We start from the raw sequence: 14,659 nt of genomic DNA, 5'->3' as shown, positions 1-14,659 counted from the left end.
GAACTTTTAGGCTACAAAAGTCTCTAAGATGTCTTCCAGATTTGAGACTGTAACTAGGCCCCCCAGAAATCAATTGGAATAATTACAGATTTATTAAGTAAAACACAGCACCAGCAAGGGATCTGCAGTCATCTGCTGACTGATGTTTTGAAATTCTTGTTTTGTGTTTTTTTATTTTTTAGGTAAGGGAACCCTTAGTTGACCTCACAGATTGCAAGGACCTTGTCAGCTTACAATCCCTTATTTTTTTATTTTTTATGCCTACAGAACTTGGTCTTCCTAGATAGTCTCCCATCCAAGTACTAACCAGGACCGACCCTGCTTAGCTTCCGAGATCAGATGGGATCAGGTTTGTTCGGGGTAGCATGGCTATTGACTTGAAATTCTTTAAACTGCATGACCTATTCTAAAAATCAGAACATAGTAGTTTCTCTTATCTTATTAGCATATATGCCATAAGAATAAGTAAAATTCCTAGGTATAAAACTGCTTAGAATTCTTCAGAAATCATCTTTAGTGAACATGCAATAGATAGCTGCCTATTAGAATGACTAAAGATATCTTCTAAACAAAAATGCTAAGAGAGCTGCTACTTTGAAGGAAGTAAAAAATTCAAGTGAAAAGCCATTTTCTTTTCTTTTAAAGAAACCCAAATGTTTTTCTCACATATTTTTACAATTAAGAATAGAGAATATTGACTTTTGTTATTAAATTTAACAATGAGGAAGGAGAGGCAGAGATTAGAGAGGAAACAAAAAATGAAAATAGAGGAAAAGAAAAAGAAGAAAAGGGAAAAAAGATACAGAGACAGAGAAAGAGGCGGACAAGACAAGAACAGAAAGAAACAATTATAAACATCAAAAAGAATCTCATAGAGAAGCAGGCGAAATGGCATAGATGGTAGAAGCTTCGCTCATCCCCTCTTTCGACCACACCAAATTTGAGACGGAAACACAGAGGAAACAGCAAGCAGAGTCGCCTGGGGTCTAGAGGAACAGAAGCCCTACAACTAGGGAGACAAATTAGAAATCACTCCACGATGGTTGGAGGTAGGAGGGAGCAAAGATGCGAGGTTGCCCAGTCCCCAGTGGGACAGAGGGGACGGCTGTGGCAGCCAGCAGCTGCAGATGTTCCTCTTAAGGGGGCCGTATCCATAACCGGACTTACACAGTGATGAACCTGCTCACACTGAGCAACAACGCCAGGTCGGCTGCTCAGGGGTCACCAGGGACTTAGAGGGGGACACTGAGTTGTCGGAGCAAGGGCCAGAAGTGAGGCTTTCTACTTGGTAGAAGTGCTGGCACATCCATTGTTCCTCTGCTGAGTCCCCCTGCCCCCTCCCTCCAGCGTGCGGAAGCAGTGCCACCATAGCTGAGACATCATCAAACTGGATAACAGAGGTCGCTCCGCCTAGAGGATTCCGTGAAGCTCCACCTCCTCCAACTCAGGGCCCTTCCCAAGCCACAACCAGTTGTGTTCTCTGCAAGTCCTGTGCAACTTGCTGAGCAAGCTCCAAGATCCACACTGGTGGCAGCTGGCCTCGGTTTCTGGCATGGCCTCTTGGATTGCTTGCTGAATCTTAACAGGTGGCCTAGAGGGACACAGGCTGGGGCTAAACATGGCCTGCAGCTGAATCCCTCTCAGGACTGTGCTACTGGACACCTACTACACAAAGCCACGCTAATAAGACCAAGAGACTTAGGAGCTTTGCTTAATACATAGAAACAGACACAGAAAGGCAGCCAAAATGGGGAGACAAAGAAGCAGGTCCCATATAAAAGGACAGAACAGAGCTCCAGGAAAAATGGAGTCAAGCAATCTACCAGATGCAGAGTTCAAAATACTGATTATAAAGATGCTCAATGAAATTAAGGGAAGTGTAGATGAACTCAGTGAGAACTTTAACAAAGAGATAAAAAATATAAAAATGGAAATGGAAATTATAAAAGAGAACCAGTCGGAAATGAAGAATACATTATCTGAGATGAAGAGTGTATTGGAGGGAATCAACAGAGTGGAGGAAGAGGATCGAAACACTGATATAGAGCATGGAGAAGCCAAGGATACCCAATCAGAATGGCAAGAAAAAAGTAACCAAAAACATAATAATAATTTAAGGAGCCTATGGGACAAAATTAAGAGTAATAACATCCATGTCATATGGATACCTGAAGAGAGTACAAGAAGTTGAATATGTATTTGAAGAAATAATGATGGAAAACTTCCCTGGCCTGGCAAAGGAAATAGACATACAACCCTAGGAAGCTCAGAGAGGCCCACGCCAAGACACATCATAATTAAAATGCCAAAGGTTAAATACAAAGAGAGAATCTTAAAAGCAGCATGAGAAAAGCAATTCATTACCTACAAAGGACCTCCCATAAGACTGGCAGACAATTACTCAAAAGAAACTGTGCAGGTCAGAGGGCTTGGCACAAAGTAGTTGATGTGATAAAAACCCAGGATCTACAACCAAGAATACTTTATCCAGCAAAGTTATCATTTAGAGTTGAAGGACAGATAAAGAGCTTCTCAGACAAAAATAAGCTAAAGGAATTTATCTAACACCAAGCCAGTATCACAGGAAATGTTGGAGGGACTTCTTTAAGAAGAAAGAACATGTATCAAAAACAGGAATAAAGAATGGTAATAGCTACATTCCTATCAACAAGTACCTCAAATGGAAAAGAATTAAGTGCCCCAACCAAAAGATAGAGTGGCTGAAAGGATAAGAAAACAAGACCTTCACATATGCTGCCTATAAGAGACTCACTTCAGATTAAAAGACAAACACTGACTAAAAAGAAGGGGCTGGAAAAAGATATTGCCTTGATGGACCTAGAGGTTATTGCGCCGAATGAAATAAGTCAGATAAAGAAAAAGTAGTCGACGTAACAAATAGCACATTTCACGTACATGTGGAACAAAAGAACAAAATAAAGAACAACAACAAAAATGGAAACAAACTCATAGATACCGAGAATATTTTGAGGGCTGCTAGACAGGATGGTGAAAAAGGGCAAAGAGACTAAGAAGTACAAATGGATGGATACAAAATAGTCATGGAGATATAAAGTGAAGCAGAAGGAAAATAGTCAGCAATGTTGTAAAAAATATGTAAGGGAGACAAGGGGACTAAATTTAGTGGGGTGACCACTTCATGAGTTATATGGATCTCTAATCACTATGATGTACAACTGAAACTAATATATTATTATATGCCAGCTATAAATGAAAAAAACTCATTGAATTGTACACTGTAAATATGAGCAACTAATTGTCTGTTATACTTCAATAAGGCTGGGGTGGGAGAATCTCATAGAAGTTAAAGATAAAGGCAACAACAGATGGGCACTCAACGAATAGAACATGAGTCATTTTAAGAGAAAGGTTTTCATGGAGAAATAACTTAATAGATTTTAATGAAATATAGGTTTCATAAAGTTATTAGTTTTAAGCAATGATGGGTATGTGGGGAATGATAACCTCTTAGCACTTATCTCTGAGCCAACTGAAGAGGAATTCAAGACTGAATCAGTGTTTCCCCCATGTTAGTTATTTCAATTAATTAAAATTAACTTCTTCAATGGGTATTCCCTACCTACACTATTATAAAATGATAGGAACTAAAAGTTGATGCCTCCTCTAGAAAGAGGATGAGAAAAATTTAAGACAGGATAAAAAACAATTTTTAAAGTATTTTCTTCTTCATGAGAAAAATAAATCACAAAAGTGATTTATTTACAAGCCTTTTAGATAATGTATAACAACTGTTAATACCAATTTTTATACTGTTAATTAAAAAATAGAATATTTCTGATATTAAGGAATTAAATGCTACTTTTTTAGGTATAGATGACAGCATAATTATTACATTTTTTAAAATCCTTATCAATTGGAGATATAGTAGAAATGTATGAGTGAAATGACACGATTAATATAATTTGGCCACAGAAGTTTGTGTTTACAGATAAAACAAGTGTCAAAATATTTAGAGTAGCTTAATCTGGGAGGTGGGTACATAAAGATTCATTGTATTTTCTATTTTTATGTATATTTGAAATTTTCTATAACAAAAAATTAAAACTCTTTCCTTTGACTGAGTCAACTACATATAAAAAATTCACTTGTTCAGAAGTGGCCCAAATGAATGCACAATCTCAGTTTCGAGGGCATCATGAAAGACTAGGAATTTTTGTTAGAGAAATTTCTTTGATTCCTACCTTTCTTTTGCAATGACTTCCACAACTTTATTTTTCAATGTCATCGAAGTTTTATTTTCAGAACAGCTGAACTGTGTTTTCATAATTTCCACTTCAGAAACACCGGAAGTCTTAAGAAATGGATAAGAACCAGGTACTTAGTGTACAGTTTTCCATTGTGCTTTCTTTACCTATGCCCCAGATTCTAAAAGCAGAAGTGGAAGTATCATTATGATTTGAGTAAAGATGTCTCAGCTGTTCCATGAGAAACCCGGAGAAAGAGTTGCATTTGGAAGTCTTGCTTTGGCTATCACCTGAGACTGGTATCTTAGAGGTACCGTGTACGCAGTCTCCTGGAGAAGAATGCTTGCCTCTTACTCATGCACTGCTTTATTTGCAAGTTAAAATCTCAGAGGAGATGGCTTGTCCACGCAGCTGCAGAATGTGTATGTGATTATTGCGTCTGTTTCCATGACAACTGAACAATAACCGATAAACTACATACCCCAGGCAAATTTAAATTGACTTAGAAAAACTACATAGGGTTATTAGAAAATGTATGCTAAAATATCTTTTTTACTGTACCTCTCTCTATTTAAAATGATAGCTTATGAAGTAGAATTTTCATAGAAATCATTCTAACAGAGTTTGTGGTAGTAGCACGTATATTGCTAAATAAATCTTTAAAATGGTATAAAACAACCGTATTCGACAGCAGATACATGAGTGGCTTAAATACCTATGTGTTAAATATATATGTACAAGGATAATGATATAGTTATAAAAAACTATGAGTCCTAGAAATCCAGGCCCAAATGTGTTTGAACATGATAAATATCAATTGATTTCTGTTTTAACATGATTTATTGTTTCAAAGATTTATATCTACTGTCTTGTTGAATTTACATAAAAATAAACTTAATAATAGCTATGACTTATTCAGCATTTACTCATAATATACAAGTCACAGATATGGAGAAGTAATAACACTTTTGTAGAACATTAGCTGGTTGAAATGGAGATATAATTTTTTTTCCTGAAATGTGACTATCATACCTAGGGAACTAAAATTGGTCATTTAGGGAAACTTAAAAATTGCAGAATAATAATTCTTTAGGTGGCATACATTTAGCAAAACCTTTTTCGGGGGAGAGGGAAGTCAATAATCAGGATTAAGGGTATTCGATAATAACAATAATTTTAAAAAATCCCTAGAAAAAATAGTCAATGGTAGTGTATACTAAGGGAAAAGAGCAAAAATTGGAATTACACTTGAACAATTTTGGATTTTCATTGTGTAATGAATTTGTTCTCCATTAGGAATTTTTAAAAAAAACCTTCTAAGTTACACAGAGCAAGAGGACAACTTATGGAGGACATGTCCTATGGAAATTTTGAACAATTTTGCAATCTTTTAAGTCTGTTTCCCATTTGTTGCTCTGAAGATTTATAAGAAGGGACAGGTTCTTCAGGAGAAAGCTGAAACAAAGTCCCGATTTTCTAACTTCTGCTTTAGAAATGACTTATAGCTTCTAGAGTAGGACCTTCTAGTGATCCATGTGCAGATGCATGAAATGTTCAATGGCCCAAGAATGGTGATAGCTGGGTCTTGGTCTAGTCTCTGTTCTGCCATCACCTGGCTGTGGCTCTCAGACATTTCTGGCCTACAGTTTTCTCATGTCAGATCTCAGTAGCAGGTGCCAAATAATCTGTAATATTCCTTCAACTCTAACTACAATCAAACTATATGGTACAATGTTTCTGGCTGACTCAACCCCTATACAGAATTCCTTTCTCCCTAATCATCTTCCAGCATTGGACCAGGAACAACCATATGTCCAGTTCTAACCAATTAGCTGTTACCTACTAATATTCAAGGAAAGCTTTAAAATGATAGATTGAGCTGAATTGTTCCTTTGGGCCTTTCGAACCTGCTCCTTCCTGCCTGTGAAAACTGTAGTGCCTAGAAGCGCAGCAGCCATTTTGTGATCATGAGGTGATAAGCGAAACAGTAAGAACAGCAGAAGCAGAGAGATGGGGAGAATGTGTGTCATTGATGCTTTCCTTGAGAAGCTGTGCCAACCTTGGATTGCCTGTATCTGGATTTTTGCTATATGAGAAAAATAAACCCATGGTTTAAGCCATTGTTATTTGTCATTGTTCGCAGTAGAATTTATGCCTAAATGATACAGCTTAACACAACAAATAAAACTAAAATGCTCTAATTGAAGAAGATTCCTTGCAAGGGATGCAAAGATGAATATCATGATTGCTTCTCTCAAGAAGCTTCTAATTAAGTAGAAAGCAACAGACAAGCACTGAAATAGCCACGATACCAGACAAATGGATTAAGAGGAGATACAGTGCCAATGACATTTTAAGGAAAATGAAGTCATATTTGATTTAAGGGAATGATGTAGAGAAATCAGGAATAGAGCCTTAAAAATATATGTGTGTGTGTGTATGTATGTGTATATATATATATATATATATCAGTATTTTTAGATATATATGTGTATATATATATATATATATCGGTATTTTTAGATGTTTATACTGCCTTCTGATAATTATATTATTGATAATTAAGTTATAAATATAGACCTAATTGGATAATTAAGTTATAAATATAGAACCAATTGGACAGTAAGTTATGATCACTTGCTTAATTATGCTGATCTAGAGATTATGCTCATCTCATTTAGATTTTATATTGCTTTAGCTTGATTTTCAAACTAAAATTTTAGCAAAATAGTATTTTTATAAAATGTCCTTTAAAAGAATTCCATATTTTTTAAATGAAAATAACTGTCATAACCCATTTTCTTCTGCTTTATCAGCTACTGGCTTAGGCAACTACTCCCAGCGCTCTATTAATTTTCTGTTCGAAAAAATATGTACAAAACTTAATGCATGTCTTTCCTGTTTTAACATACTTTTCTATACTTCTCCTAATGCTACTCTTACCCTACTCTACTTTCTAAATCTTTTCCCAGACTGTGTAATCTGATAAATGATTCAATATAGATGACAAATAAAAATACTTTAATATGCTACCTGCTCTCTCCTAGTGTTTACATTTCATAATATCTAACCTAGTGATCATAAATCCTAATCTTATTTAGAGGAAGCTTTAAAAAATACCAAATACATGTCCCCTCCTATCAAAGCCAGTTTGAATTTAATTGGTCTGTGGTTGGATGCAGGCATTGGTAGGTTTAAAAACATCCAGATGTTTCTAATGTGTTGCCAAGATTAAGAATCAGCAGTCCAGCCTACGTTCAACATATATCTACCAGGTGCCTGACATTGCAAGTTATTCTAAAAAGTTACTCTGGTTCTTGTGGGATTAGATAACTAAAACACAACTCATTTTGCTCTTGAGTTTATTGAAAGAATACTGAATTTTCTCGAGAAAGCCATAGGCAATGGTACCTTTATAGAGCTTAAATCTAGTATCAGGAAAGCTGACAAGGGACCAGGCAGTGACGCCCTCTAACAATCTCTATTAAACTGCTGCTTCTCTGCAGATTTTGGTTTATTCTTTTTTCCTCCCAGATGTATGATTCCTTCTGCTCTTTCTGAAGCCCAGCTTTCTATACCTCCCTGGCTATGAAGGAAAATACTATGGTTACCCAAGGTCACTACATACATATATTTGTACCCTACACCTGAAGCTGTGTCTATCTAGAAGGGCTGCTCTTACATTAGGAAGAGATACAGCGCCAATGACATTTTAAGCAAAATTAAGTCACATTTGGTTTCAGGGAATAGTGTAAGGAAATCAAGAATAGAGCCTTAAAAATATATACACATATATCTTGGTATTCTTAGAGGTTTGTGCTTATAGGGATCCCTCTGGAGGGACAGAAACTCACAGGCACATCGCTACTGGTGGCCCCATGGCTGCCTCACAGTTCTCCAGTTCCCAGCTCCTCCACATAGGGGACAGATCCAGACTAAGAGGCTTTTTTGTTTAAGTACATAAGTCTCTGGAGAGAGAATCTACTGGCCCAGTGTGTTCAGGTGCCCAATCCTGATCTACTGACCTGCTTTCCAAGAAGCAGGCTGGTATGGCAGAAGCACAGCTGCAGAAGACTCACCCGTATGTGGGGAAGGGGTCACTTATTTTCAAAAGGGATCATTTATGAGGTGAACAGGTAATTGAAAAGGTCAATTTGATCTCTCAAAGAGCTACCTTTTGGAAATAGGAGATAAGTCTAACATTAAAATTTCTCTCATTACCTTTCTGTCAGTGAAATAAGCATATGTAAAAAATGAGAGGTCATTTCTGACCGCTGTGTCCTAGGAAAACATCATGGGATGGATAGAATTTTTATAGACAATATAAGGAAAAGGGCCAACCCAGACAGGCAGAGGGATATTAGTGAACAAAGGCTTGGAAGTGAGAATGGCAACTATTTCAGATTGATTGGACCATAAGGTTTAAAATATAATGGGAGATAAAGTTGAGAACACATTGTGGAGATTTTTGAAAGTCAGGCTGAGGAGAAAGGTTTCTTTTAGAAAATATAAGGCTTTTGAGTAAGGGAAATATATAATCAGACTAATATTTTAGGAAAATTGATCTTTTTCAAAGTGTCTAGTAATAATTAAAGAGAAGATCTGAAAGTAGATGAGTGGATCAAATAAGAGGAAAGATAGGGTCTAATCTAGGTTGATGGCAGTTAAGAAGAAAAAATAAAGACAGGACATCCTTGAGAACCATGGAGATTTCAGGCGGCATGCCAGGGTTGGGGAGAGAGAAATTTGAAATAGGAAGCATTTTCCCAATGTTCTGTTCATATACAGTGTATGGTAAAGCCAGTCCTCTCTAACGAGTTAATTTTTAAGGTACCCTATTGTATTTATTCATTTCACTTTATTCTATCATTCACTCACTCAACAAACATTTATTGAGCACCTAATTTGATCAGACATTATAGGAAAAGGTGGTTCAGATAAAATGAATAAGACTGGTCTTTTCTAATGAGGATATAGACACGAAAACAATGAATGAGAAGACACTGTGAAAAGTGCCACATTACCTCATAGGGCTGCTGGGAAGATTAAATGAGATCACGTCTGTAAAATGCTTAGTTAGGCACAGTGCCTGGTACCTAGTAAGCGCTCAGTAAATAGTAACTATTATTCCATATAAAATCCCGTGAGAGCAAAAAGAAGGAGTGATGAACTGTCTCAGGATATTGAGGACAGCTTCAGAGAGGAAGTGAGATCATTAACCAGGCAAAGACCAAGATGGGCATTCTAGATGGAAAGACTCACAGAAGAACAAGTGTGGTGTGTTCTGAGAAGGTGGAGAAGTATGGCCTATATAGAGTGTGGGATATGTATTTAGGAGTGACAGGTAGGTTGGGCATAGGTTTTAGATAGCTTTCAATGGCCAGCAAAATTCAGACTATCTATTAGGCAATCAGAGGTAATGGTTGGATTTCACACAGAGAGGGGGTGGACAGATTGCTTACTAAAAAGATCATTCTGGGGACAGTTTGGAAGATGGACTAGGGGTGGGAAGTGGGAAACAAGCAAAGAATCGCTTTTCTACTTAAGTTGTTCAGGCAAGTCATGTGAGGTGAGAGCATGAATCAGATGGTTCCAGTGGGATGAAGTGGGAGAAAAAAGGATATACTGGGGAAACTCAGTTTTTTTCCTTCTTATGCAGGGAAAACAATTCTTCCCTATTGTGTGTTTCCTCCCTGTGTGTCTCCTCTACTACTCAGGCAGACACTTCACTTCGGGCACAACTGGTCACCAATTGTGTGAGGGTTTACCAAGCAATACTCTGGGACACCAGTTAGATATACTATAATTTAACTCAATACTATCACTATCTACCTGGAGATAGTGTTAGATCCCAGAGCTTAAGGGCTCAGTCCTATTAGACTGTTCTCACCCCACTTCACATGCCAGTCTCAAGTAATAGGTCCCCAGGCTACCTACAACTTTCATCTGACTTTGTCACATATCAGAGGTTCCCATGACTCCCTCCTCCTCAGGTTCAATTAATTTGCTAGAAGGGCTCACGGAACTCAAGGAAACACTTATGTTTACCAGTGTTGAATAATATGATAAAGGACACAGATAAACGGCCAGATGAAGAGATACGTTGGTCTGGGAGAGTCCTGAGCATAGGAGCTCCTTTCCCTGTGGAGTTAGGGTGTGTCACCCTCCCTGAGTGATAGATTCATCAGCCCGGAAGCTCTCTGAAACCCATTCTATTGGGGTTTTATGGAGGCCTCCTGATATAGGCCTGATCAATTACTAACTCTATTTCCATTTTCCTCTTCTCTCTCATGAGGATGGGGGCTGAAAATTCCAAGCTTCTAATCGTGACTTGGTCTTTCTGGTGACCAGCCCCATCCAGGAGCCATCCCAGAGCCCACCCAGAGTCATCACAGTAGAACAAGATGCTTCTAGTGCTCTTATCACTTAGGAAATAATACAGGTTTTTAGGAGCCCTACGTCAGGGACTGGGTCAAAGGCAAATAATGAAACAAGAGATGTTCCTAGTGTTTTTATCACTTAAGAAATTGCAAGGGTTTCAGAAACTCTGTGCCAGGAACTGGGAGCAGAAACCAATATATGTTTTCTCTTATCTCACAGATGATGATGATTTTTTTATTTTACTTTTACAACTTTGTTTGATAAAGCATTTTTTAAACATTTCCTATAATCTATATACTTTTAAAACTCTAAACATTTATGAATTATGGTTGAAAACTTTTTTATCTAATTCAAAATGAATTGCATTTTTACCAGCTCACTATTATAATGTTAGTCTCTTCTAAAACATACCATACTTTAGGGAAAGGGACCATACTTTAGGGAAAACAAAACGAAACGAAAGAAACTTTCACAAATATAACATCCACTATAACATCCCAGGTTGGATTACTTGCAAATATAATGTGCAAAAATAATCTCATGTACGTATTTTAAAGTTGTATTCTAATTTTGTGTTTTCTTTACAATCTTGCTTATATAATTCAAGACTATTAAATAGATACTTACAGGCAAAATGTAAGTATTTTGCTGATGAAGATCCTTTTCTTACTGCATTCCATGAGAATCAATCAGATGACCTAGACACAGGTTATGTATGGGGGCACCAGCAGCTTTCCAGGTTGACAAGTTGTGAAGTCTCACCTTCCTGACTCCTGGAAAAGGTTACTGGTTAATTTCCAGAACTGGGATCTTATGACTGAAATTCTTCTGTAAAGTCAATGCCTGTTCATTGAAAATCTGCTTAACTAGAAATTTCAAATAATGAGTTGTTTTCTTTTACACTCTTTTATGTGATAATTCTTCTTTAGAATGAAAACCGCCCAAAATTGTAAAATTTTGTATTTCATTTAAAAACGTACAAGAAAAATTATATTTCCTTTGCTATTCTTTTAGGGTCATTTTAAATTAAACTTTCTATTTTGAGATAATTGACATGCACGTGTAAGAAATAATATAGAGAAACCCCTTGTATCCTTTCTCAGTTCCCGTCACTGGTAACATTCTGCAAAACTACAGTATGATATAACAACCAGGATATTGACATTGATAGAGTGTAGGCCTGCATCTGGGTTCTCTGTTCTTTTCCATTGATCTATTAATCTTTTCCTCCATCAATTCCATGCTGTTTTGATTATTACAGCTACATAATGGGCCCTAACATAGAGAAGAGTGATTCCTCACACTTTATTCTTCTTTTTCAAGATTGTTTTAGATATTCCAGGGCTTCATTTTAGTGTCTTTCATAATACTTTATTTCTTTGAAAAATTAGAAATCCAGGTATACTAAATATGGTAACACTCATTAACCTGAATACTAAGTTAAATATAAATATCTCACTCATCAAAATTCGGAATAAGCAAGAATTTATTCTAGTTTTAGTCCTTACTTTAAGGTGAAAGTATTTATATTTACTATAAAATAAATTACAAAAGCAAGTTATGGAATCTTCTCTGTACCATCTAAAAACCATCAGTTCCTATCTATCTGGTCATGTCATGAATATTTCAGTTCTAACAATTCTAAGATATTCATTCTTTAAAATAATTTTAAATTCTAGAAGTTTTACCATATTAAACCAATAGGATGTTCTGTAAAATGTTTTATTTTATCAAACTTTAGTCATATTTACCTACCTATAACCTTTATAAAGCAATAAATAACTGTAAGCACAGAACATGAACACAGACCAGCTTTTTGAAATGTAACTTTGTCTTTAAAGAATCTGCTGTGTCATTTACTTTTGGAGAAGAAAGGAGAAAAACACAAACAAAAGCTTCAGCAAATTGACGCTCATGTATTAAATATACCTAAGTGTGGCAGATAGACTTTTAGTCATGAGAATGTATGTATATTCTCACAAGTGGTGCTCTCTCATAATTTCCTGTTTTAACAAATGGGTCAAGATACCTGAGATAAATCTGCAGACTATTGAATATACTTACCAATTATTGAATTTCAAACAATTGGTAATGTAAAATTTTATGCAACCTTCTCTAATCCATGATACTCCTAATTTCTTTTTGAGATAGAATGAGTTTTTATGTTTTCCCAGGTAATTGATTAAGATATTTGTGCTATCTTTAAGCAATAAAACAGGCTTTTAACAAGGTCATCTTTTTTTTTTAAAAAAAAAAGAGAATTCTAACCCTAGCAGAAATCACTGCAGCATATAATCAAAATACATAAAATATAAACATCACCACCATACGCAGTGCTTTTTTATTTAGCTACTGAAGTCTTCAAATAAGAAGAGCTTTAAAAAATTATTTTCAACTGTTTTATTGAGATATAATTGACATAAAACAAACTACACATATTTAATGTACATTAAAACATGTTTTGACACATGCAAAATAATAAACATGCCTATCACCCTCAAAACTTTTCTTATGCCTTTTCAGTAATCCTTCCTACCTCACCTAACAGCCCAAACAACCACTGATCTGATTTGTCACCATATATTAGCTTGCATTTTCTAGAATTTTATATAAAATAATTGGAATCATATAACATATATTCTTTTTGCTGTTGTCTTCTTTCACAAAGCATAATTATTCTGAGATTCGTCCCTATAGCTAATAAATTCATTAATATTTATTTCTGAAGTATGGATATACCAGGATTTGTTTATCCATTCCACTGTTGAAGGGCATTTGGGTTGTTTTCTGTTTGGGGTTACAGCCATGCCACCCTGAATGTGCTCAATCTTGTTTGATCTTGGAAGCTAAGCAGGATCGGGCCTGGTTAGTTCTTGGATGGGAGACCACCTAGGAAGACCAGGTGCTGTGTTTAAAAAAATAATAAATTAAAAAAATAAAATTGCTATGAATATTGGTATGCAAATCTTTGTTAAGGACATATGTTTTCATTTCTCTTGGGTAAATACCTAGGAGTGGCATGACTGGATGTGTGTTTAACTAGGTGTGTGTTTAACTCTTTAAGAAGGTGTTCAACATTTTTCCAGAGAGGCTGAACCACTTAAATTTCCACTTACAGTGGATAAAAATTTCAGTTGTTACACATTCTCACCAATACTTGATCTGGTCAGTTATTTTAATTTTAGCCATTCTATTAGGTATGTAATGGTATCTCATTGTGATTGTAATTTGCATTTACTTAATGACTAATGACATTGAACATCATATATTCTGGATACAAGTCTTATATCAAATCTACGATTTGCAAATATTTTCTCCTAGTCTGTAGATTGTCTTTTCATCCTCTTAATAGTATCTTTTGAAGAACGGAACTTTTAAATTTTGGTGAAGTCCTATTTATTGTTTTTTCTCTTATGCCTTTGGTGTTGTGTTAATAAGTATTTACCTAAACCCAAGGTCTCACAGATTTTCTCCTATGTTGTTTTTTAGAAGTTCCATAGTTTTAGAATTTACTTTAAATCTATGATCCATTTTGAGCTGTTTTTTTTTTGCATATGGTAGGAGGTATGGATTGAATCTTTTTTTTTTTTTGGAATATAGATATTTAAATGTTCCAGCATCATTTATTCAGAAGATTGTTTTTGAATTGCCTTTACATGTATGTCAAAAATAAGTTGTCTATACATGTGTGGGTCTATTTCTGTGCTCTCTATTCTGTCTCATTTATCTATCTGTCTTTATGCCAGAACTGCACTATCTTAATTACTATACTTTATAATAAGTTTTGAAATCAGATAGTATTTGTTCTCTAACTTTGTTCTTATTCTTCAGCTAGTTACCCAGACAACCCAGGTGTCATGGCAGAGAGTAGCTGTTTTTCAATAATGTCTCTTAGCTATTCTAGTCTGTCCTTAGAAGATGGAATAAAAAATTCAATTCAAGAAGGTTCTGTGAGAGAGATGCTCACAATCAATATGGTGATACTTTTTCACTCTACTTGTACTTTGGACTTTGTTAAACATAGACCATGTTTTAATTGTTGTGGCTGAAAT

At 35.8% G+C, this 14,659-nt stretch overlaps 2 pseudogenes; one reads left to right on the top strand and one right to left on the bottom strand.

Annotated features, from left to right (window-relative positions):
* Positions 1-258: 258 nt before the first annotated feature.
* LOC120595845 (uncharacterized) lies at positions 259-377 on the bottom strand (annotated as a pseudogene).
* A 13,025-nt stretch (positions 378-13,402) lies between these two features.
* LOC120595810 (uncharacterized) lies at positions 13,403-13,521 on the top strand (annotated as a pseudogene).
* Positions 13,522-14,659: the final 1,138 nt, after the last annotated feature.

This window comes from Pteropus medius, unplaced genomic scaffold (assembly GCF_902729225.1).
Source record: "Pteropus medius unplaced genomic scaffold, Ma_sr-lr_union100, whole genome shotgun sequence".
Classification (NCBI taxonomy): domain Eukaryota; kingdom Metazoa; phylum Chordata; class Mammalia; order Chiroptera; family Pteropodidae; genus Pteropus; species Pteropus medius.
Note: the sequence above shows the minus strand (reverse complement) of the source record. Positions and strands in the feature narration are given on the sequence as shown.